Genomic DNA, 26,265 nt, shown 5'->3' with positions numbered 1-26,265 from the left:
CCATTGCCCTTACCATGTGACAGGGTATCCGTGCCATTGGCCGGCCCCTGTCACATGGTAGGAGCACTGAATGGCCGGCCAATGGCACGGATACCCTGTCACATGGTAAGGGCAAAGGGCCATCGGCGCCATTTTTATTAGCGCAGCCGACAGCCCGAGAGCGGGAGATTGCTCCCCGCGCCCCCACTGGACCACCAGGTAATTTTAAAACATTTTTTGGGGGGTCGGGAGGGTGGGAGAAGCTAAGGGATCAGTTTTAAAGGGTCAGGGTGGGTTTTTGGTTTATCAGATCGGGCGCAGCCGATAAACAAAAAACCAATCGGGCCAGACGATAAAAATTATAAGATTTGAATCGGAACCGGAACCGAACCGATTCCGGTTTTGATTCACATCTCTATATTTTATAGTCTCACCATCATCAACAGCCCATCACAGAAGAGAAGAAAGTAAAGCAGTGAAGCAGCACTGCATCATAATATCCGTGTCTCATTTCAGAATTATGTTGCTTTCCTTGCAGTTGTTGTTCTGTTTTTCCTTTATGGTGATTGATGCCTGAGGTACACTTGAGATTTAGTCATTTATTCTCTGTTTGCCTGGCAATGGGCATAGTGTGGGCAGTGGACGCTAGGCAGTGGGTATTAGTGAGCAGTGAGGGCAGGGAAGAGCATGCAGCATAACAGGCAGTGCTGTAATGCCTGTCTGTGTCATAGAAGTAGGGCAGACAGAGTAGACAGTTTGACAGCCACTGCTTGCCTGGCAGTGGGCATAAGGCAGTGGGCATAAGTGGCACAGTCCGTGTATTATAATACCACTGCAAAATCTTACATTTTTCTTGTAATATTCTCATCCCCAGTGACATAAAAACAATCATGTCAGGGATAGAGAAAGGCAAAGCAGATAAATTAAATGTAAATGTGTCCAAAATTTGTGCTGCTTGGCCCCTTTATCAATGCAATGCCTGCCTTGGAGGTTTTACTGCCACTTTTTCTGCTTCGTTCTTCCTTCATGCAGCTTTAGGATGCTAATGCCACGTTTGGTGCCAGTTTGCCACTTGAGAAGGAAGCCGAGGAAAAGCTAATACTGCCAAACTGTGAATTAGATTGCTATTTTATTTTGTGAACTGCAAAGGTAAGCAGAGCTGCTTCTGTTTTGTTTTCTTGTTATTAAAATGAAGTTTATGAGAGAACAGTCAAGAGTCTAGCCTAAGTCTGTTCTCTGGCCAACCCAAGGCTGCTCACGGTGTTACAACATGTATTAGTCTCCTGATTTTAGGGAAGTTCTAGATGGTTGTATATGATAAAAACAACTCATAGCTCTATATGTTAGACACCTAAAAAAAATTGGAGATTAATTTTCAGAAAAACAAAACATAAAAATGTTCATAAAACTCAATTCTGCCCAAAAGTAAAAGAAAATAAACCATTTCAAACTTTCATTAGTGAAAGCAGCCTTAAAATAACAATTTTATATTTTTTCCTGAAACAAAGGTAACCATTAATCATCCTCATTTTCTTCGAGATGGCTTTTAGATAAAAGAAGGCACATTACTATGTAGTATGTACTGCCACATTTTGTTTCAGAGATGGAAGGCAAGGTTAAATGAACATCTGAGACAAGCAAATAGCTCAATCACTCACATATATAGTTAGCTTTTCTCTTAAATATTTTGGGCCTGAATAATAAATCACTTTGTGAACCACTGACAGAATCTCGAAATAAATTCTATATCTTATAGGCAGCCAATGGAGGTCCTCCAAGGAGGGTGTCACATGGTCATATATTTTTAGTGCAATGACACTATTGCAAAAAGGTCAGAGGAAAGTGACAGACTTTAGGTATGAAAATATGTGAAAGCAGACTCTCCTGTTTCCTCACATTTTCACATTCATTTTCCATTGACATTCCTTTCTCTATTCCATTCTCTATTGACATTCCTTTCTCTATTCCATTCTCTATTCTCATATGTCCTTGGGATATTCTCTTTGTTTACATTCAAGTTTGGCTTATTTCTATTTCTCCTCTCCTGCACTTCTTTCCCTTTTTGTTTTCTTCTATGTCTTTCTATTGTATCGATTCTGTTAGTCCCCTACTAGAGCTTAGGTGAAAGAATGTACCAATGGTGTGGAGAGAGACTTATTGATAATGTTGGGCCAGATTTTAAAAAGGTTACGTGCGTAAATCCAGAGGATTTACGTGCATCACCGGGCTTACGCGCGCCGGGCCTATTTTCAAAAGGCCCAGTGACGTACATAAAGCCCCGGGACGCATGTAAGTCCCGGGGCTTTACTAAAGGGGTGGAAAGGGGGCAGGGCATGGGCGGGGTGGGCAGTCCGGGGGCAGAGCGGGGGCAGGGTCAGAGGCTCCAGGCACAGCAGCCATTTGCCGCTGTGCCAGGGATCGCGCACCGGCAGTCAGTCGGCATGCGCAACTTACTTCAGCCCCAGGGCTGAAGTAAGTTTGGAAACAAAAACAACAAATCAAAAAAGGTAGGGGGAAAGGGTGGGGGAGGTAGGGGAAGGGAAGGGAAGGTGGGGTGGGGGTTAAGGGAACGGGGGAAGACAGCGTAGCTCAGCATGCGCAAGGTGCACAATTGTGCATCCCTTTGCGCTCGCCAACCCGGGATTTTATAACATGCGTGCACCTGCGTGCGCATGTTATAAAATCGGGCGTACATGTGTAGCGCATGCACATGTATGCCACACACAACCTTTTAAAATCTACATGCGTATTACAGCTCCCCCGTGTGGAGGCTGTTAATGGAATGTCTCTTTTGCATTTACCATTTTACCATTTGCACTGTACCATTTTACCTTGTGAAGTCCCCTTTTGCTTTTGCAGAGGCAGCATGTCTTTGTCTGAATTCTGTTTTTCTACTGTTTAGTTATGACTCCATGGAGATCCTTTATGTGGATGGGAGGTTTTTTCCACCCTATCTTCTCAGATTACTTTACTTAAATTTGGAGTGTCCGATTACTTGGAACTCAGTTACGCCTATTTAATTTTGTTCTAAATCAAAATGGGAGAGGTTCACTTTGCACAAGATGTGATACACCATTTGCCTCCTCTCTACAGCATTCCCTTGGAAGGGGTCACTGTAAGATGAACCAAATTTATGAGGACAATTTGTTATAATGCCCATCTTTAACTAATACTATTTTACCTGAGGCCAAATAACAGTGGAGTGAGACTCTAGAACACTGGGATTCTATTGCATCTACTCTTCTCACTCCTGGAGAAGATATTCCATTCCCCAGATAAGACCCTCCATTACTGTTACTACCTCCCACTTCTTTCCAGGAATATCTTGACATGGCAAGGAACCAGTCCAGGAATCATCCTCTGATGTAAGTGAGGATAGTCAGAACGGGGTAGTCAGAGTGAGAGTGGAAGCCTTAGTGACTATTCTCCTATCAGAGGATGGGGATGGGTTTTGTCTAAAATGGGCCCTTTTCTTTATGGCAAAAGCCCTTGCAACACAGGAAAACAGCTAATTGTTAAATACTATGTCCAATAAAGAAATTTAAATGAATAAATTCACATTAGACCACAACTTCCCTTTTTGATTTTAGTTGTAAAAGATATCGAAAGAGAACTAGTGACAATCTCTAAAACTGTTCTGCTTCTCCAAGCACTAACAATCAATAATATAAATCATGCATTTCATTTTACAGGTACCTGGTGGTCCAGTGGGGGTCCCGGGAGCGATCTCCCACTCCCGGGCCGTCGGTTGCCACTAATCAAAATGGCGCCGATGGCCCTTTGCCCTTACCATGTGACAGGGTATCCGTGCCATTGGCCGGCCCCTATCACATGGTAGGAGCACTGGATGGCCCGTGCCATTTTTAAAGAGTGAGTGCTAATGTTGTGGCTTGGATTGTAAACTGGTTGACAGACAGAAGACAATGTGTGATGGTAAATGGAACTTACTCTGAAGAGAGAGCAGTGTTAAGTGGAGTGCCGCAAGGATCGGTGTTGGGACCAGTCCTGTTCAATAGTTTTGTGTGCAACCTTGCGGATGGAATAGAAGGTAAGGTTTGTCTTTTTGTGGATGATACTAAGATCTGCAACAACAGGATGGAGGTGGTCCAGAGAAAGGTGACCAAAAAGGTGGATGACCTTCATAAAATGACTAATGAGGAAAGACTGAAGAACCTAAATATGTATACCCTGGAGGAGAGGAGGAGTAAGGGTGATTTGATACAGACTTTCAGTACTTGACAGAATTTAATGATCCATGGTCAACAACAAACCTTTTCTGTTAAAAATAAATCAGTAGAACTAGGGGTCATGATTTGAAACTCCAGGGAGGAAGACTTATTTATTTATTTTTAATTTTTTATATACCTGTGATCCTGTATACAATACATATCGCACCGGTTTACATGGAACTAAACAATCACCTCAGGGGGAAATACATTAAAACAGGTTAACAAGAAAACTTTTTGGGAGACGTTCATAAACAGGCTAAACTGTAACAGGGAACAAACTAAGGAACATATGTACAGTGGTAAAGATATCGTTTATCTTAGAACCAAGACTTAGAACCAAGACTTAGAACCAATGTCAGGAAGTATTTCTTCATGGAGAGGGTGGTGGATGCCTGGAATGCCTTTCCAGAAGAAGTGGTGAAAACTAAAACTGTGAAGGATTTCAAAGGGGCATGGGATAAACACTGTGGATCCATAAAGGCTAGGAGATGGGAATGAAGAGAAGAGACATGGGGGTGGCTTACTGCAATGGTGGCAATGACCTGGTGATTACTACACTTATTCAATAAGCTTTCACATGGTTAATGCAACTCCAACATTGCTCTCTGCTTCAATGGCAAGCGGAAATACAGAAAAGAGGATTTGCATTCAGACAACAACCAACAAGGACTGAATTACACAGTCTCGGTAAACAAATAAGCATGAGGGTAACTTGCTTATTGTGGCAGTTACTACCCTAAACCAATTAAGTCTGATATTTCACTTTGAATGCATATACAGCATTGCTCTCTGCTTCAACGGCAGGGGGAAAAGTAGAAAAGAGATTTGCATTCAGACAACATCCAACAAGGCATTGATCTGTGCAGTCTGGGTAAACAAGCATCAGGGTAACTTACTTGATGCAGCGGTTACTACCCTTAACCATTAAGCCTTAAGATTCACCTTTGATGCAACTCCAACATTATTCTTTGCATCAACGGCAGGGGGTGGCAGGAAATTTGAATCAAACAGTTACAAACAAGGGCCCTGATCTTGGTGGTCGGTGAAACAGATAAGTATAGGAAAATAAGTATGGAAGCTTGCTAGGCAGACTGGATGGGCTGTTTGGTCTTTTTCTGCCATCATTTCTATGTATCTATGTTTCTATCCTGCCAGACAGAACAGAAATTAGAAAACAAGATCCAGTACATTACTTAGTTTATTGACTTGTTCTACCTCTTGTGAGGAGTAGTACGTATAATGTTCTCAGTATTATTAGTACTTTGTTGTTCTCTGGAGTTGTTTTCTCTATTTTCCAGAGTTGCCAAATATAATGAAGCATGGAAAATAGAGATCATATTATATCCTTCATTGAGGGATACAGTATCATGCTTGGCATTCATTGATAAAGGACCTGCACATTGATGGATTGACACAATGCAATGATTAAGGAGATTACTCTGACTTTATACCTATGCTACTATTTTGAAATACAACTAAAGCAAAGGTTGACAAATGTAGGGTTAATTATGATCTTTTAGGAAAGATTTTTCATGAACTACTCATGTTTTCGTTTCTAATATCAATAATATTTTAATTTCCATTGTTAAGAAAATGAAAATAAATTTAGAAAATCCTGCTTTAAAAATTTAAAAAAAGGTAATAAAATGTTTCCAACATACACTTTTGTCAATTGTACTCATTTTACCCACAACATTTTCCTTTTGGTCTATGGATCTTGGACGAGACTACTGTTTAACATTATTGTATTTAACCAACTATTTCATTACAGGGTATAAGATGATACCTATTTATGACCATTTATCATCTTTTAGAGACATTTTAGTATGTTTTGGAGATGTAATGGATATTAATGGATATTAAGTATTATAAAGTTAATACAATAGGATACCCTAATTATTACTGCTGTCTATTATACTATGCTATAGCTACTTATTTGTGTGCACATGAAGTATTGAATATATTTTAAATGCAATGATTTGTTGGGGTTTAATAATATATATTTAAGGGTTTTAGTATAATATCTTTCTATTCTATAACATTTCCCAGTCTTTCTGATTACTGGCCAGGATTAGAAGTTCTCCAATATTAATCTTTTATTTTTAAATCCACCACACTCTAGTAATTGACCTCTTGCTATATAAAAAGAATAATATCAACGGGAAGATAAGGATTTACTACTTATGTTTTCTCCTGCACAGATTTGGGATGTCATACTTTATGTTGATGAAGATATGTCTTTTGAACAAATGTCAAAAGTATGGTGCATTACAAAATTCAATTTTTTTTAGGAATTGTGAGAGGATTCAAATTCATCACTGTGAGAGAACATTTACCATACTAGGATAGTGGTAGTGCACTGTATTAGAATATTACAGTTGAGTGTTGTCTGAAATACTCCACCTACGGGGCTGGGAAGCAGGAGTACCCAGACATATTCTTCTTGTTTCATTCATCATTTTGTTTATTGTTCCACTTGGGGAAGTACGTGACACAGAAAAGGGGGTTTATAAAAGGATATGTCAATTGGATGTTTTACTGCAGAAGGTTAAGTAGGCAGAATGGAGTTTTCTAAATTGTGGTTGCTATATTGTAATGTTTTGTTCTTGTACTGGAGAAAAGGAAGGAAGCTCATTGAAATGGAGTCAAATGGTTACAATAATATGATTATGTGCTATACATATGGCTATGTAACATGGCGTGAGAACTTGCATCAGTTAGTGCCTAGCCTACACTAGATATAGAGCCTGCTGTGTCTAGCGTGCATAGCCACAATAGAAATGAGTTTACTTTACTCTCCTTACATGTTTGTATATTATGTCTTGTGATAATTGTGCAGTAAATTTCAAAAACCCAGGGGGAAGTGTAGGGATCCTGTTAGTTCCCTACTAGGGCTTATGTAAAAGAATGTACTAATGGTGTAGGAGAGACTTAGTGATAACATTTGGGTTGCAGTTCCCCCATGTGGAAGCTGTTAATGGAATGTCTCTCTGGCACTTCGAGCCAGTTCACCATTTTACCTTGTGGAGACCCCTTTTGCTTTTGCAGAGGCAGTATGTCTTGGTCTGTGCTCTGATTTTCATAAAGTATGGTTCCATGGAGATCTTTTATTTGGATGGGAGTTTCTTTCCACCCTCCCAATCTACTCTGTCTTCTTAAATTACTTTACTTAAGTTTGGAGTGCACAATCACTTGGGATTCAGTTATACTTATTTAGTTTTGTTTTTCAATCAAATGGGAGAGGTTCACTTCATGCAAGATGGATCTGAGATAATCAAGATCCAAGGAACTTTCAGCCATCCTAAAAGGAAGAAGGAGAAAGGGGAGACAGGAAAGGTGTTGGACTCCATCCAAGGCCCATGAACATCTATTAAAGACTGGGAAATTAGGAGTAAGAGGTATCAAGAAGGAGGTAGTAGATAAAATGACTGTGTGATATGGATTTCATCAAGTGATGCTTCACCTGTATTGGGAGGGAAGATATACATCACAATAAGAAGTAAATTATATTGGTTAAACATCTTGAACATTAGAAAAACTATGAGATGTTGTTTACTTAAATAACTAAATCAATTCGATTTAATATCTAACTTTGAGAAAAACTGCAATAAATCACAAACTTACTCAAAAGCATGTGTACCATCTGGAAAGATAATACAGCAGCTACAAAGACTTAAATAATGGCTTTGCAACTTATAAGTGAAAGAGAAATGGTGGAAACCATCAAAAGTGTTTAATGCTCCTTTATGCTGAGATATCACTGCTGTAAACAATGCATAACATTGAGACTTAAACTAAACAATGCGAAGCACCCTGAAAGTAAGCTTTTCCTCCACTTGGGAAACCCTGGAAAATGCATTTTATGTCATAATATTAGTGCAGGCCTGGATTTGTCGATAGGCATACTAGGTCTGTGCCTAGGGAGGCAAAAATTGTGTGTGTGTGGGGGGGGGGGGGGGGGAGAGAGAGAGACAGCGGGCTGGCTGCTGATTTACTGCCTTCCAGCTGTGCTGAATTTCACTCAGCAGAGAAGAGCCCTCTGCTTCCTGATCCAGGCCCTCTCTTCCCAGGCAGGAAGCAGGGAACAAAATGGGAGGAGAGTGAGCCTGGAGCACAGAGAGCAAAGAGGGATCATTTTCATAAGATTAGGAAGGACTGAATGGGCATCATTGGGCGTGAGAAGAGAGGCTGAGGAATGAGAGTGAATCAGATGGGTGAGAATGGGGAATTCTTTGTGTGTGTGAGAGAGAGAGAGAGAGAGAAATAGACTGATGTTGGTGTGCGTGTGCCAGATTGAGAGGATAGAGAGGAGTTGTAAGGGGCAGCAGGACCAGTGCATGGTAAGGATACTTCCCTCATCTCCTTCCCCTTCCCCCACCCACTGAAATTCAGATTCTCTCTCCCTTGATCTCAGATTCTATCCCCCAGATCCTAGATCTTCCCTTCTTTCCTTTCCCTTCTCTCCAGATCCTGGAACCCACTCCCCAACATTTCTTTTTCCCTTTCCCCTTTTCTCAAACCCAGAATCTCCCTCCCTCTCCCTCTTTTCCTTCCATCCAAGATTCCTGATTATCCCCTTTTCTAGATTTCCCCATCATTCATCCTCCCCATCCCCAGTCCTATATACTTCTCCTCCCATCCCACGTTCTTTCTACTTCTCCCATTCCTCTGTCCTCTTTCCTTCTCATACTCCTCCCCATCCTCAGTCCTTTCTACCTCTCCTCCTCCATCCTCAGTCTTATTCCTTCTCATATTTCTTCTCCATCCCCAGTCCTTTTTACCTCTCCTCCCCATCCCAAATGTTCTCTACCTCCATCCCCAGTCTTCTTTCCTTCTCATACTCCTCCCCATCCGTCTTTCTACCTCTCCTCCATCCCGTCTCTTTCCTTCTCATACTCCTCTTCATTCCCTGTCCTTTCTACCTCTCCTCTCCCCATTCCCAGTCCTCTTTCCTTCTCATACTCCTCTTAATTCCCTGTCCTTTCTACCCTTCTGCCCAAATTCTGCCCTACTCCTTCCTGTACAAATACTTAAGATCCCTTTTCCTCATCCAATAAAAAAATAAGTTATTCAGACACAAACAAGTTTGGAAAATTACTTAATCTTTAAAATATGAAAGATAGAAATGTTTGCCAATGTGCTTCTGATTTTTCAATTTTTTGCCACAGAACCTATGCATGAGCTGCCTTACACCTCCTGCTCCCTGGTGTCTGACCTTACTGGGGGGTGGAGGAGATCGAAAAATCAGCAACAGTGCCTAGGGATGGCAAACTCCTAAATCCGTCTCTGTATTAGTGTTCTATTTAAAATTGAAATCTTAGAGACGGACTTTGAAACTGATATCCAGGTTTAAACATCAGAGGACACTATAATTTCTTATCTCTTACTTCTTTTATCTCAGTACTGTTAATGCTTTGCTTACCCTTCTTTGCTTTTTGAAGCCTGGTACTTCTCACTTCTCCCGTTTCCATAATTCTGTTTTTTCTCTTTTCTTTTGGAAGTTTCTGAAACCCCATTATCTTTTTTCTGGTCACTCAACAAACTTTTTTCTTAATTTTTCACTTTCTTTGCCTTTATGAATGAGAGTCTGTCTTACTGGGTATCTATTACATCTTTCTCCTTTGTTCTGTCCATTCAGCCCTGATAGTACTTTCTCCATCTGTGTCATTACTAGGAATGTGAAGGCCAAACAATTATTTTGGCTTGGCTTGTTTTTCAGTTTTGGGGGAAGTGGGTTCATTTTTCCATTTGTTTAATGTTTTTTTATGTTTATTTTATTTTTATTTGTTTGCTGAACTGAAATAAATATCAAACATATCCCCTCCCTCTGATATGGAGATTCCACAAGCCTCTCCATTCCCATCTTGTGTCCCATCTCCTCCCTCCAGAAAGTTGTAGGGCCTAGCAGAAAGTTAAAGACATTTAGACTATCTGAAGATCTTCTGCCAAGATGAAAATTCAGTAAGAAAAAGAACAAAAAACTCAACACATTGAGTTGGTGTTGTTTAAAATAAAACATTTTAATCATTGCTTAATTGCAGATGAACTACACAAGAAGTAATGAGACTGGGCAACTACTTTGTGCTGCACTGGTGACGTGGGAGGACTAGTAATTATACCCAGATTACAGGAGTGCGAACCCTGCTTGCACATGTTATCCAGGATCTATGAGGAGTCTGTCCATCAAAGAGATATTTGGTCTTTCACATTGACATATTTGACTATTCTGCCAGGGAACTCCAGCATACTAAGGAACCACAACTCCCCTTGTCTCATTCAATGAAAAGTGACATTCTTCTGGGAACCAAGGTCACTTTTATTTATTTATTTATTTAAAAATGTTTCTATACCGTCATTAAGTTAAATACCATCACAACGGTTTACAGAAGGGCACAATAAAGAGAAATATGGGTGGTATAGATTACAAAGTGTGCCATCATAGTACGGTAACAATTTAAAATAATAAACTAGGTAAGTTAAACCTGATTGTTAGGAACAAATTAGGCAGTTTGATTTTAACATTAATGTGCTTATGTAGGTTACTAAAAACTTCTAGCTTGGTGCATCCTTATCGCTCAACTATTTTTTCTCCTTTTCTTTACAAAATGCTTGTTTAAAAAGCCAGGTTTTCAGATTAGTTTTGAATAATTTCAGATTTGTCGGTAGTCTTATTTCAAGTGGCATGGTATTCCAGAGTACAGGACCAGTCAGTGACAGTGTTCTTTCTCTTACTTGCGTGAGATGTGCTGATTTGACAGAGGGGACAGTCAGTAGAGCTTGTGCCCAAAATCCAAGGTCCATGTCTCCTAATTAAATCTTATTTTCTGAAAATCTCCACCTATTTTTAGTAGGGATGTGAATCGTGTCCTCGATCGTCTTAACGATCGATTTCAGCTGGGAGGGGGAGGGAATCGTATTGTTGCCGTTTGGGGGGGTAAAATATCGTGAAAAATCGTTAAAAATCGTTAAAAATCGAAAAATCGAAAAATCGAAAAACCGGCACATTAAAACCCCCTAAAACCCACCCCCGACCCTTTAAATTAAATCCCCCACCAAATAACTTAAATAACCTGCGGGTCCAGCGGCGGTCCGGAACGGCAGCGGTCCGGAACGGGCTCCTGCTCTGAATCTTGTCGTCTTCAGCCGGCGCCATTTTCCAAAATGGCGCCGGCTGAAGATCGACTGCAGGAGGTCGTTCAGCGAGGCGCCGGAACCCTCGCTGAACGACCTCCTGCAGTCGATCTCCTGCCGGCGCCATTTTCCGTACGGAAAATGGCGCCGGCCATACGCGTATGGCCGGCGCCATTTTCCGTACGAAAACGATTCGCGGCGGGAAATCGCTCCCTGACCCCCGCTGGACCTCCAGGAACTTTTGGCCAGCTTGTGGGGGGCCTCCTGACCCCCACGAGACTTGCCAAAAGTCCAGCGGCGGTCCGGAAGGACCTCCTGCCATCCAATCTTTTTCGTCTATGGCCGCCGCCATTTTCGGCGCCATTTTGGAAAATGGCGCCGGCTGAAGACGACAAGATTCAGAGCAGGAGCCCGTTCCGGACCGCTGCCGTTCCGGACCGCCGCTGGACCCGCAGGTTATTTAAGTTATTTGGGGGGGGGTTCGGGAGGGTGGGGGATTTAATTTAAAGGGTTGGGGTGGGTTTTAGGGGGTTTTAGTGTGCCGGCTCACGATTCTAACGATTTATAACGATAAATCGTTAGAATCTGTATTGTATTGTGTTCCATAACGGTTTAAGACGATATTAAAATTATCGGACGATAATTTTAATCGTCCTAAAACGATTCACATCCCTAATTTTTAGGGATTAAGGCTCTTCATGGGACCCAGATTAAAATCCCATGAACTCTATACTCCTGTAGTGTGGACATATATTAGCTATTATGCTTTTCTGAAATACCTCCCTGGAGAAAGGATGGTGTAGCTTGCCCCTGAGCCACACCAAGGGTTCATGCTAACTGTATGCACTTGGATGATGTTTGCTTTCAAGTGAGCATGTCCTTTAGAAGATGGAACCAAATCTTAAAGGCACCCAAGGAGAAGCATGGAAGACCAAAGCCCACCACTAGCCCAAATCTAGAAGAGGGTGTCATCTGTAATCAAATTCTGAAGCCTGTGCTCCGCCTCCTATCACAACCAGGCCATATAAATCGGGCTTCCAAACATCCCAACATAGCTCTAGATGACATAACAGTCCTCAAGGTACATACCAAATTCCTCTCCCCTTTTTTATCCTAATCTTTATGTGTGTACCCCTAAGTTGCTGGAAATCCATCAACATGCACATAGATGACCAATGTGAACAAATCACTATTTTACATAAAAAAGTGATAACTGTAATTTTGAAAATGTTTGACTTAAATCGTTTCAATATGTTGGCATAAGTAAACAGCTCAAGGATGGATTAAATCCCATAATAATATAACATTTATGAGCCTATTTTATTCTAGTCATATTTCCAAATTCAATTGTATTATTCAGAGGTCTGTTTGCTAGGCAAAGACCCATCAGAGAGGCATATAAAGGAACCCTTCAAGTCCCTCCTACTAAATCCACACGTCTAACATCCACCAAAGAACGTTCCTTCTCCACAGCAGGCCCAGTCCTTTGGAATAAACTACCGACTGACCTAAGACTGGAACCCTGCCTCCTCACCTTTTGAAGAAAACTTAAGACATGGCTTTTCCTCCAAGCCTTCCCCTAACTCAAAATATCTCGTCAGACTCAGATCAAGGAACTATGGATGTGAATCGTTTTTTGACGTTTTAAAATATCGTCCGATATATTTTAAATTGTCAAAAATCATTAGAGCCGCGATACAATAACAATTCCCCCGATTTATCGTCAAAAAATCGTAAATCGGGGGAAGGGGGAGGGGAAGGGGGAGGGCGGGAAAACCGGCACACTAAAACAACCCTAAAACCCACCCAACCCTTTAAAATAAATCCCCCACCCTCCCGAACCCCCCCAAAATGCCTTAAATTACCTGGGGTCCAGAGGAAGGGTCCCAGTGTGATCTTTTACTCTTGGACCTCCGGGCTTGTAGAAATGGTGCCGATGCTACCTATTGTTTTTCCGTACGGAAAAACAATTCGCGGCAGGAGATCGCTCCCGGACCCCCGCAGACTTTTGGCCAGCTTGGGGGGGCCTCCTGACCCCCACAAGACTTGCCAAAAGTCCAGCGGTGGTCCGGAATGACCTCCTGCAGTCGAATCATGTTGTCTACGGCTGGCGCCATTTTCTGCAAAATGGCGCCGGCCGTAGACAACACGATTCGACTGCAGGAGGTCGTTCTGGACCCCCGCTGGACTTTTGGCAAGTCTTATGGGGGTCAGGAGGCCCCCCCAAGCTGGCCAAAAGTCCCTGGGGGTCCAGCGGGGGTCCGGGAGTGATCTCCTGCCGCGAATCATTTTTCCGTACGGAAAAACGATTCGCATGCAGGAAGTCGTTCCCGGACCCCCGCTGGACTTTTGGCAAGTCTTGTGGGGGTCAGGAGGCCCCCCCAAGCTGGCCAAAAGTCCCTGGGGGTCCAGCGGGGGTCCGGGAGCGATCTCCTACGCTCCTGACCTCGGGGGACAAAAAACAAAATGGCGCCGGCGCTACCTTTGACCTGTCATATGACAAGGCAAAGGTAGCGCCGGCGCCATTTCTACAAGCACCGGAGGTGCAAGAGTAAAATATCACATCGGGACCCTTCCTCTGGACCCCAGGTAATTTAAGGCATTTTGGGGGGGTTCGGGAGGGTGGGGGATTTATTTTAAAGGGTCGGGGTGGGTTTTAGGGTTGTTTTAGTGTGCCGGTTTTCCCGCCCTGCCCCCCACTGGACCTCAGGTAATTTAAGGCATTTTGGGGGGGGGGGGGGTTCAGGAGGGTGGGGGATTTATTTTAAAGGGTCAGGGTGGGTTTTAGGGATGTTTTAGTGTGCCAGTTTTAGATTTACACGATTTTCATGATTTTCATGATAATGAAAAACCCAAACGGCGACGATCCGATTCCCTCCCCCTCCCAGCCGAAATCGATCGTTAAGACGATCGATCACATGATTCACATCTCTACAAGGAACTGAATGTTTACTAATCTCATAACCTATCTTATACGTTTTATATGTAGTTAATTCCTATCTCTCTTCTTCCTAGCTACAATAGCTCCCAAGTTCAATCCCCTTGTTATATTGTAACTTTGCTTGTTTCGGCCTTCTTGTTTGGTTACTCTGGTTTTCCCCTAGTTCCATGTAAACTGGCCTGATATGAATCCCATTCATGAAGTCCGGTATAGAAATATTTTTAAATAAATAAATAAAATATCAGACTCCAGTTCACAAGTAAATGAATTAATATGTTCTGCCAATTCCAAACCAAAGAGTCAGAAGTTCTGACTAATGTAGTATCAAGTTTTAAGCTATGAATTCCATTTTGTATTTTATGGTAGAAACATAACAACATAAGTACATAAGATTTCCTATAATGGTCAGACCAAAGGTCTATCAAACCCAGTATCCTGTTTCCAACAGTGGCCAATCCAAGTAATAAATTCTTGGAAGATTTCCAAAGAGAAGATAGATTCCATGTTGCTTATTCTAGGGATAAGAAGTGGACTTCTGCAACTCCACCATAATATTGGTTTATGAACTTTTTCTCCAGGAACTTGTCCAAACCTATTTAAATGCAGCTACACTAATATCTTTCACCACATCCTCTGTCAACAAATTCTAGAGCTTAATTATGCGGTGAGTAAAAAATATTTTCTCTTACTAGTTCTAAATGTATCACATAGTAACTTAATTGTGTGTCCTCTAGTCTTTGTGCTCTTTGAAAGAGAAAACAACCAATTAATGTTTACTCATTCCAGTCCATTCATTGTTTTATAGACCTCTATCATATCTCCCCTCAGCCGTCTCTTCTCTAAGCTTTATAGACCTCTCTTCTCTAAGTTTTATAGACCTCTATCATATCTCCCCTCAGCCGTCTCTTTCCTAAGAATTCCTGCCATTCTATTTGCTTTATTTGCTGCTTCACACTGAGCAGAAGATTTCAACGTATTTTCAATGATGACACCTAGATCCTTTTCTCGAATGGTGACTCCTAAAGTGGAACCTTGCACTGTATAACTATAATTTGTGTTACTCTTCCATAAGTGCATCACTTTGCACTTCTTCACATTGGGCCAAATTTTAAGAATTATGTGCGGGCGTAGATTTGTGCGCACATGTTATAAAATCCGGGGTCGGCGCGTGCAAGGGGGTGCACACTTGTGCACCTTGTGTGCACAGAGCCACGCAGCCTTCCTCCATTCCCTCTAAGGCCGAAATTGGAGCGGCTTCGGAGGGGAATTTCCTTCCTCCCCTCCACCTTCCCCTCCCTAACCCGCCCCCCAGCCCTACCTAACCCCCCTTACCTTTATCTGATAAGTTGCGCCTGCCTCCAAGCAGGCATAGGTTATGCGCGCCAGCTAGTAGCCGGCCCGCAATCCTGGGCACAGCAGCAAATGGCCGCTGTGCCTGGAGGCTCCGGCCCCGCCCCTGCCCACCTCTGGACTTCCCCGCCCACTCTCCGCCCCCTATTTCAAGCCCCGGGACATACGTGTGTCCCGGGGCTTGCACACATCACCGGGCCTATGCAAAATAGTCTCGGTGCGTGCAGGAGCGGATTCTCAGGGTTACATGCGTAACTTACACACATAACCCTTTGAAAATCCACCCCATTGTATTTAATTTTCCATCTGCATGCCCAGTCTCCCAGTTTTGCAAGGTACTCTTGCAATTTCTCACAATTCTCTTCTCTGATTTAACAACTTTTAATAATTTTGTGTCATTAGCTATTTTGATCACCTCACTCATTGTTCCCAATGAAAGTAAAAGAATAATGTTTCACTACACCTTACTGATCACAACCCCTTTCTACATCCAAGACTAACCATCCTTCTTTCCTCCATTGCTCCAAATCCTTCCTTGCTGAGAAATTGTGAACTGTACTGGGTGATATAGCTCAATGAATATGCTATGTTACCAACAGTGTGGTCTCAGACTTCACTCATGATATCTCCCAATCTGTGTATGTGAGGGCCACAGGGCAACATAATTAGTGGCAATTGTGCATGAATGTCACCAATCAATGGCATGCAGTGTGGCAGAAGTCAGCGATGGTAGCAAGAGGCAGTCAAGTAGCAGCCCAACATAATCACAGAGCAGAGGGCTGTGCAGGCTAGGAGAAATCTGCTGCACAAAGCAATTGAAAGCCAGATTAGACTGGAAGGAGTTGGTCCCCGATTGAGATGAGAACTGGGAGAACAGTTTTATCTTGCCGGCAACAAGCAGGAATGCAGCAGCATCTGAAATCAGATGCAGCAACAAGAGAAGAGATGGTTGGTTGGCTTGATCTGGAAGACTAAGATAACTGTGAGCCATGCCAATATTTAAAAGTGCCTCCTCCTATCCTGCTCCTAGAGCCTTTTTAGAATTTCGTTCTCACTGAGGCACAAATTGTAGCCTGGGCCCCTAGAGGAGAATCTGGCTCTAGAAAGAAGAAGATGGGAGTAGAGGGAAGTGCTAGAAGCATATGGCCATTTTAGGATATGGCTCTGTCCATTTCATCCTAGGCCTTTTGCTTTTTGGAAGAGCTAGAAACATCCATGAACAATTTCCCCTTCCTGTATTTATTTTAGTGCTTTAAAAACAGTTTTGGGTAAACTATAGTTTCCTGAGTTGTAGTTCAGAAATGTATTATTTACTGTACATTGAAAGTTATTACACTGGAGACTTTTATATAAAATTCATCTTCCTAATTGGTATGTAGCATTTCTAATATGTTTCCGTTGGTAAGAATTGCTAGAAAACACAATATAGATTCTGGCTTAATATCTGTTAAAGAAAAATCCAATCAGTTTTATGATTCCTAGGAGCACACCAATTAAAGTTCAGAAGAAAAGCATTGCCCAATATATTCTTTTATTACTCATATTTATTTATGTTAATTGCATAATTATTAAATTATTTTCAAGCAATTATTGACAATCATTACAGAACAGCTTGAAGTGCAGTAACTATTTTTTATGTTAATTAGTAGCTCATTTAGGACCTTTCATTTTAAGTACTTCCAAACATTTAATAATTTCTTACTGCTTACAACTTATCCATGAGACTCAAAACTCCTGAGATCTCCAGTATGAAACAGAGAGGTTGGAAATAATATGTACTTGATTGAAGTTTAATAGGCAAGGGATATGCTAACAAGTGAAAGTAATTAACTACAGAAAGCACAATCTAAAATATGTTTCAATTAATTTATAACAAAATTAACAATCCAATAATCAGCCTGAAAATGCCCTAGCAGTATAGATAGTAAAATATTTTACAGGTTATTTTTATATAAACACAGCCACTACACATTCATCACTGTATACTTTGTTAACTCAGAGGCTGGAATCAGTTCCTCGGCAGTATTTATTAAACATGTGAATTAATATATTTACCCATGACAATTTAACATAGCGCAAATCTGAACAGGTGTGACTTACAGTTATATTTTTCCATCTACTGATTCCCTACCGTCAGCCATCCACCAGTAACTGACTTTAGTTTTGGTAATTGCTTAGGGTAATTTGATTCTTCGTTTTTCTGTAATATGTTCATTTTCGATGTCCTTTGTGCCAAGAGTTAAAAATAGCCTGAACAGTATCACCTCACAGTTGCATCAAATTTAATCACAAGGCCTATTTATTTAACGTTCTTAATATTTATTTTTTTTGTTGTTTTTCATGAATTTAAAGATAAAGACATGATAGGCTGAAGTTTTTACTACAGGAGAAAGATTGCTTCATGGTGGAACACGTGCACAAAGAAGGTTGTAATGGCACAAAGTTGAAACTTGTGAGCACTGAGCAGCAGAACCACCACCCGCCATCACTGATTCCACTGTAGGAATTGATCATTCATGCAGCTTTTCGGAACGGCCCAAATTGCTGCATTCACTCACCTCATGCTTACAGCAGGGGTTTGGATGGTAAAACGTGTTCAGGAAATCCTTGCTTTGAGATTTCAAAGATGACAGGATATAATTTTTTATTATAAGTAAGGAATGGGAAGCTTGCAAGAGTGAGTGATAGCCCAGGTGAGGAGGAATGAAGATTGGTATTAGGAAAAGCACATGTTTACTAGCAACTAGGAAACTGGCAAGTAAAGGGGTTAAAGCACCAAATTATGGGAGGAATGGTATATTGCTACTGAATCTGCAATGATCCCTATTCCAAAATTGGCTAATAATGTTTACATTTCTTATTGTCTAACTTAGTGAATGTTATTTCAGAAAAATAATAAAGCAAAGCGACAGTTGTCTCCAAAATGAGGAAACATTTCTTAAAAAAATGCACCTAATACACATGCAAAACCACCTTGTTTGTATGGGTGTTTAACATATGTTTGCACAAGCCTTTTTTTTTAAAAAGGGGGCCGATGTAATAAGGTGCACTGGAGCTGCCTTGGGTCTGTGCATGCTTATACACACGTATGACAGAAAAAAACTGGCTATTCATGTGGTAAATATATGTCTGTGTCGGCCGGGCAAAGCAGAGCACAGAAAATTTCATGCTCCAGCATTATTATAAGGATAAGTGTCTTTTCAAATTTTTCATGCAATGCTCTTTAAAAATTAATATGTGGCTTCATGGACATAAAACAAGCATTGAACCCCGTGATTAAAATTACTGAGCATGTATAGTGTTACACTTTGCAAAGGAAAAAATGCATTATTTGTAAGTGAACATCCACACAAAATGTCTGCTTACGTTTCTGTTTGTTTGCTCGTTTATGAGGGTTATTGCTTAAAAAAAACATTGCTTGAAATATATAAAAATTAGTGGTATTTACTACTATATGTGTTTTTTTTGTTTTCATATACATGCGTATGTACATGTTTCCACATAAAGCCCTACAGGGCATGTAATAAGTGTTTTGTGCATGAAAAAAAAGTGCATTCAAGCATGCTTACAGACCCATGGTTTTTCTGCTTGAGCAAAGCAGGAAGCTGAACTAGCACAGAGATCAGGTTAGTGCAGGTTTTCTAATGCAAGCTTGTAGGTGCCTGGGTCAGGACAGGAGGTAAGTGTAAATAAGGTGTGGAGACTGGGTTTTTGATGCTTTTGTGGGTCATCCAACTGTTGGACAGAACAAGTAGAGAGAAGGCAGATTCTCAATGAGGCAGAATTGCTGGTCTGTATGTCACACTCATGCTGGCGGTCGGAGTCTGATTATGAAGGGGGTTAGATATTGCTCTACACACCTTCACATCAACTTCTAGAATGCTAATTTATTCATTTTTTTTGAAAAAGAAAGGCTTTCATCCTGAGAATCAATTGCAGGCGTTCACTTGCCGATAGGTGTCCGCGTGGATTTCTGTGCAGATATCTATGTGTTTTACTACATAAGGCCATTAATGTGCGTTACTGTAGGAGTGGACAGAATGAGACGGGATTTAAGGAAGCTGGAAGAGTGGTCGAAGATATGGCAGCTGAAATTCAATGCCAGGAAGTGCAGAATCATACATATGGGGAGTGGAAATCTGAATGAACTGTATTCGATATGGGGGGGGGGGGGAGGCTGATGTGCACGGAACAGGAGAGAGACCTTGGGGTGATAGTGTCGAATGATCTGAAGTTGGCGAAACAATGTGACAAGGCGATAGCTAAAGCCAGAAGAATGCTGGGCTGCATAGAGAGAGGAATATCGAGTAAAAAAAGGGAAGTGATTATCCCCTTGTACAGGTCCTTGATAAGGCCTCACCTGGAGTACTGTTTTCAGTTCTGGAGACCGTATCTCCAAAGAGACAGAGACAAGATGGAGGCGGTCCAGAGAAGGACGACCAGAAAGTTGGAGGGTCTTCATCAAATGACTTATGAGGAGAGATTGAAGAATCTAAATATGTATACCCTGGAGGAAAGGAGAAGCAGAAGTGATATGCTACAGACTTTCAGATAATTGAAAGGTTTTAATGATCCAAAGACAACGACAAACCTTTTCCGTCGGAAAAAAATCAGCAGAACCTGGGGTCACGATTTGAAACTCCAGGGAGGAAAACTCAGAACCAATGTCAGGAAGTATTTCTTCACGGAGAGGGTGGTGGATGCCTGGAATGCCCTTCCGGAGGAAGTGGTGAAGACCAGAACTGTGAAGGACTTTGAACGGGCGTGGGATAAACACTGTGGATCCATAAAGTATAGATTATGTGAATGAAGAGTGGGTGGCTCGCGGGAATGACGGCTACTGCTTGGAGATAATATCCTTATTCAATAAACATACACACAGTTAATGCGACTCCAACAATGCTCTAAGCTTCAACGGCAAGAGGAAATGTGGAAAAATATTTGCATTCACAAAAAGCAGGGAGTAGCTTGCTTGTTACGGCGGTTACTACCCCAAACCAAATAAGCTTGATACTTCACTTTTTAAGTTTCAATACATATCCAGCATAGCTCTCTGCTTCAATAGCAGGGGAGAAAGACTGATACTTCATGCATACCCAGCATAGCTCTCTGCTTCAATGGCAGGGGAGAAAGATCGATACTTCCCGCATACCCAGCATAGCTCTCTGCTTCAACGGCAAGGGGAGAAATATCGATACTTCATGCATACCCAGCATAGCTCTCTGCTTCAACGGCAGGGGAGAATGTCCGATACTTCACGCATATCCAGCATAGCTCTCTGCTTCAATGGCAGGGGGGATGAAGAAAAGTGGATCTATATACAGACAACAACCAACAAGGACTGAATTACATAGTCTGGGTAAACAAATAAGCATGGGTGTAGCTTGCTTATTGCGGTGGTTACTACCCCTAACTAATTAAGCTAGATATTCACTTAGATGCAGTTCCAACACTGCTCTCTACATTAATGGTGGGGGTGGAAGGGAAATAGAACCAAAAGTTTACTAAGAGCCAAGACTAACAGAAGTATGAGAAAAAAAAATAAAACGTGCAAAGCTTACTGGGCAGACTGGATGGGCCGTTTGGTCTTCTTCTGCCGTTATTTCTATATGTTTCTATGCATTATGGCACTTATGTTTGGTGTACGTGGATTTTATCCACATATCTAATTAGCATACATGGCCATTATTACATCCCACACTTCCGCTGGTTTTTGCCATGCATGCTAAATAGTCCACTTAGAAAAATAGGTGCGGATTTCAGCATGGGTCTTATTACATTGGCCTCAAGAAGAGTACATAAAATTCAAGTGATTCTATGGAAACGTAACATGTATAAAGTGGGCATATTTGGGGGCATGTAGGGGAAGAGTTTAAAGGTTCACACTTATTTTTCTATTTTATAATGAATATACGCAGGTAGCTCCTCAAGAATGCATGAATACTTTTACGCTTACATTTAATGTGCCAAATTCAAACTTTCATTGTTCTTTTGCACCTGGTGTTTAGCCTGCTGACTTCTGGTGGTAAATGGAGAGAGCAGCTCACTAAGAGTAGAGGGAGAATCCCAGGGTGTTAAAAGAGAAATTTCTGACCTTACTCATGTTTGGTTGGCATGTTATGCAAGTATTTTGAGGGGCCTACATTCTGTCTGATCCAAAGTTTGCTTCCATTGTTTGAATGAACAGTCAAAGGATGTCACTGGATTTCTCAGAGTGTGTTATTTTCTATGAGTTTTGGATGCCCAGGCGAACTGGGGTGCTGGTGTGCAGGAATGAAACTGACTGGGGCTAACTAAAGGGAATGCTTGTGAGTGCGGCAGACTGGGGTTAACTGTGTGTGTGTATGTGAGTGTGAAAGTGGGGCTTTCTGGAGCTAACTGTGTATATATATGTGTGTGTGTGTGTGTGTGTGTGTGTGTGTGTAAATGAGGTTGACTTGGGCTATCTGGGTGTGTATATGTGAATGGAGATGACTGAGTTTAACTGGGACTGAGTGCTAGTGAAGGGATGCAGAAAAGGGATGAGTGCTAGTGAAGGGATGCAGAAAAGGGATGCTCCATGAGTAGCATAAGCTTGAAGATACTCAGGGAGAATAGTTTGAGGATGGTGAGAGCAGAGGAAGAGGATATGGAGATAACCCACAGAGAGAGCATACAGGACCAGGTCACAGTTTTTGGATCTTTCTGAGAAGCAAGTATTGTGCAGATTCAGATTCAATAAGGAAACCATACTCCACCTCTACCAGCAGTTAGAGGAGGACCTTATCTCTTCCTTAAGAAACAAATATTCTGCAGATTCATATTCAGCAAGGAAACCATACTCCACCTCTGCCAGCAGTTAGAGGAGGATCTGAACTTTTCCACTCAGAGTGTCCATACCTTTCCAGTAAACCTCAAGGTCACTGAAGCCCTGGCCTTTTATGCCACCAGACACCTCTAGTGGTCAGGGATGGAAAATGTATCAGAAAAACACACTAGTATATATTGTTTCCATGTAATAGATAGCAATAACACTAAACTATGATTGATTTATAACAAACTGCATGTTTTCCCTTCGTTTGGGGGGGGGGGGCGGTATCAATTGCACACACATGCCTCTGTCTCTAGGTGCTCTTACTGCTTCATCCAAGGAGGCCCACTCTAGTTTCTACAATGAAGCAGTCTCACATAAAACTTGCTTGGAATATCTCACTCTCCTCTTCTCTGCCTTTTCCCCAAGAGGTGATATCCACTCAAAGCCAGTCTCATGATCCCCCTGGCACACCCACAGACTGCAGCAGATGAATACTTCAACAGGACCCACAGGCAGACAAGGGTAGTCATCAAGAGAACATTTGACGTCCTCAAAAATGATTGTGCTTCCTGGACACATCAGAGGGATGTCTTCTTTCCAATTTATGAAGGCCTGTGACAGCCTGCTGCATGCTCCATACTGCATAACCTGGCCTAAACTTGAGACTTACCTCCTCCACAGGTAGATGATGTTCATGTTACAATCTCAGATAATGAAGAGGAGACAGAGGCAAATGACATGAAAGAGGAAGTTTGGCAGGAGATACAGTGCAAGACTTACCACCAGGCTGTATATGAAAGGACCACTCTGATAGAAAGAAATTTCTGAGATAAAGGTGCATTTATTAACAGGTAAAAGGCAATATATGTGCATAGTATTAACATTATTTTTTCATGGATACCTTCTCCTTTTCGGGGGGTGGGAGGGTTCAGTTAACTTATTGGCCTAGTAGGAAGATAGACTAGCAGCTATGGTATGGTGCACCTCAACAGCACATGTGCAAGATGAGAATATTCCAGGGGATCAACAAAGACAAGTGGAGACACCTGTGTGTCCACTGGGGAGAATACATTATTGCTCTTGTTTGAGCAGTACTGAGAAGAAGCATCCTTAGAGGTGATGGAGATGTAGTTGAAGAGGTATCTTTGCGGGTATTGGGTATTCAGTGGTAGCTTCTAAATGGACTGGTAGAACAGCAGTGAAATAGGTTAAACAAATGGTAGTCGTTCCTGCAGGGGGAGGTAGCATCCATGGAACCTGTGGCTGCTTAGGAGTGGTCCATGCTGGCTAAGGTCCAGAAAATATTTTTAAAAAAAATCACATATATGGAGGTGGCAAGAGGTTAATGATTATAACCATTATGACATTGGTGCAGGGACACCTACACTCTATATGAAACCTTCTGCTCTTCCTAAAAAATATTTTTTCAGATACATTTTGTTAAAAGCATTAAGCTTTATTGAAAATGTATTCATACCTACTTTGGAGTGTAGGTGTTGAAATTGAAAGTTTATCATTCTAAAAAAAAATTTTTCAAAATGGATAGATGGAATTCAACAAAAAATTGTTTCCACAGCGACAGAGCATTACTTTGTTCTTGATCAGTTTAACAATTGGGAGGATCGCTGTTCACAGTGGTGTTTATATATAGTAAGGTTGGTATTAGGCATGCTCCGGAGCATTTTCCTCAACAAGAAATAATTACATTAATTTCCTCCTGCAGTACTTGTTTCGCTCCCTGCAGCTCCCCTTGTAGAACTTACTTTATGCCTTGCATGTCCTGACATAATGTAAAAAGGACTGCCAGTTTATCATTTTTGTAAGCATGCAGCACTCTGCAGATGTAAATGGCAATTGTTCTTCTACACCAAGTGTATACCTTTTGGTTTCCTCTCCAGGTGTGTACTTCCTCATTTCCAGGATCAAGTGCAAATAGATCAGGACTCTGGGTCACCATATATCAGTTTGGGATTGTCCTCCAACACTTCTTCATTATGATCCATATCTTCTTCGTCAGCAATTTCTTCATCTAGACCTTGCCAGATCACTGGGGCCAGAGCTATCTGAGTCATGGTGCAACTCCTCACCTCCAAGAAGTTAAAAGTACAGAAACATTTACAACTGATACATTTTATTAGGATTTCCCAAAGATTTTGCACTAGACCTTCCTTACAGGTGTGAAGACTAGCCAGTGGAGCTATATTTAATGAGCTCATGCCACAAAACTCCCTTCTAGTCTACCATGTCCATAACCCCTATATTACCATTATGCAGTTTCCAGCAAAGACAAACAGGGTGCTGCCCATGAATGCTGACCTGATCAGACTTCTGAATTTTAGAGTGTCTGTAAATATGTACAATGTGTTTGTGTGTGTGTATCTACATGTACAGTTAGATTCTTTATAGTTAGTAAAATATATGCAAGTACCTTAATGCCTTTCCTACAAAGAACACTCACCTTGTCTGATGTTTAAACAGTGTCTTGTTCTTCATCCCCTTGCATTGCTGCTTCTGCTAAGATGCTGAGGACTATCCATTCAGCTGGGGTGAAAATAATTTGTGGCAGGACCATCTGAAGTCATTTTTGCCTGTGTTTTCTTGACCTTGCATCATAGATCTCATCACTTGTGGCTGAGATCATGCACATATCTATTGTTGTGGAAAACAACGATCAATTTGTGGCAGATTTTTTTCATAAGAACATAACAAAAGAACATAAGAAATTGCTATGCTGGGTCAGACCAAGGGTCCATCAAACCCAGCATCCTGTTTCCAACAGAGGCCAAACAAAGCCACAAGAACCTGGCAATTACCCAAACACTAAGAAGATCCCATGATACTGATGCAATGGCTATTAGGGATGTGAATCGTTTTTCTGATGGATGAAAATATTGTATGATATTTTCTAATCTGTCAGGTATCGGGGGGGGGGGGTCCCCGAAAGTGATAGGAAAACCCCACAAAATTTTCATGTGGTTTTCTTATCATTTGGTGGGGGGGGGGCGGGAAGAAAGGGCACACAGAAAAACAACCCCCAAAACCCACCCCAACCCTTTAAATCTAATTATTTAGATTCCCCCACCCTCCCGACCCCCCAAAAACTTTCTTAAAGTACTTGGTGGTCCAGCAGTGGGGTTCCCGGGAGAGATCTCCTGCTCTCAGGCTGATGGCTGCCACTAATCAAAATGGCACCGATGGCCCTTTGCCCTTACCATATGACAGGGCCTATTGGTACCATTGGCCGGCCCATATCACATGGTAGGAGCAATGTATGATCTGCACCAGGGACTTTTGACAAGTGTTGGGGGACCCTCCTGACCCCCACAAGACTTGCCAAAAGTCCAGCGGGGGTCTGGGAGCGACCTTCTGCACTCAGACTGTCGGTTGCCAGTAATCAAAATGGCACCGATAGCCTTTGCCCTTACTATGTTACAGGGGCTTCCGGTGCCATTGGTCAACCCCTGTCACATGGTAAGAGCACAAGATGGTGCCGATGGCCATGTGACAGAGGCTGACCAATGGCACCGGTAGCCCCTGTGACATAGTATGGGCAAAGGCTATTGGTGCCATTTTGATTGAGGCAGGCTCGAAAGTCAGACAGCACGGAGGGAGAAATCCCTCAGGGGACCCCGCTGGACCACCAGGGATGTTAGTAAGTCTTGGGGAGGGATCGGGATGGTGGTGGAGGGGGTTGTATTACAGTGAATTTTAATGCTTGGGGTGGTTTTTTATTTAAAAAAATAAAATGTGCCCCTCCCCCCATAGAAACCCGAAAAACTAATTTTCCTTGTAGTTCGGGGAAAATCAGTTTCAGGGTTCGGGGCCCCCGACCCACAACAAAT

This window comes from Rhinatrema bivittatum, chromosome 1 (genome assembly GCF_901001135.1).
Source record: "Rhinatrema bivittatum chromosome 1, aRhiBiv1.1, whole genome shotgun sequence".
Taxonomy (NCBI): domain Eukaryota; kingdom Metazoa; phylum Chordata; class Amphibia; order Gymnophiona; family Rhinatrematidae; genus Rhinatrema; species Rhinatrema bivittatum.
The sequence above is the reverse complement of the archived record's forward strand: the minus strand, read 5'-3'. Positions refer to the sequence as shown.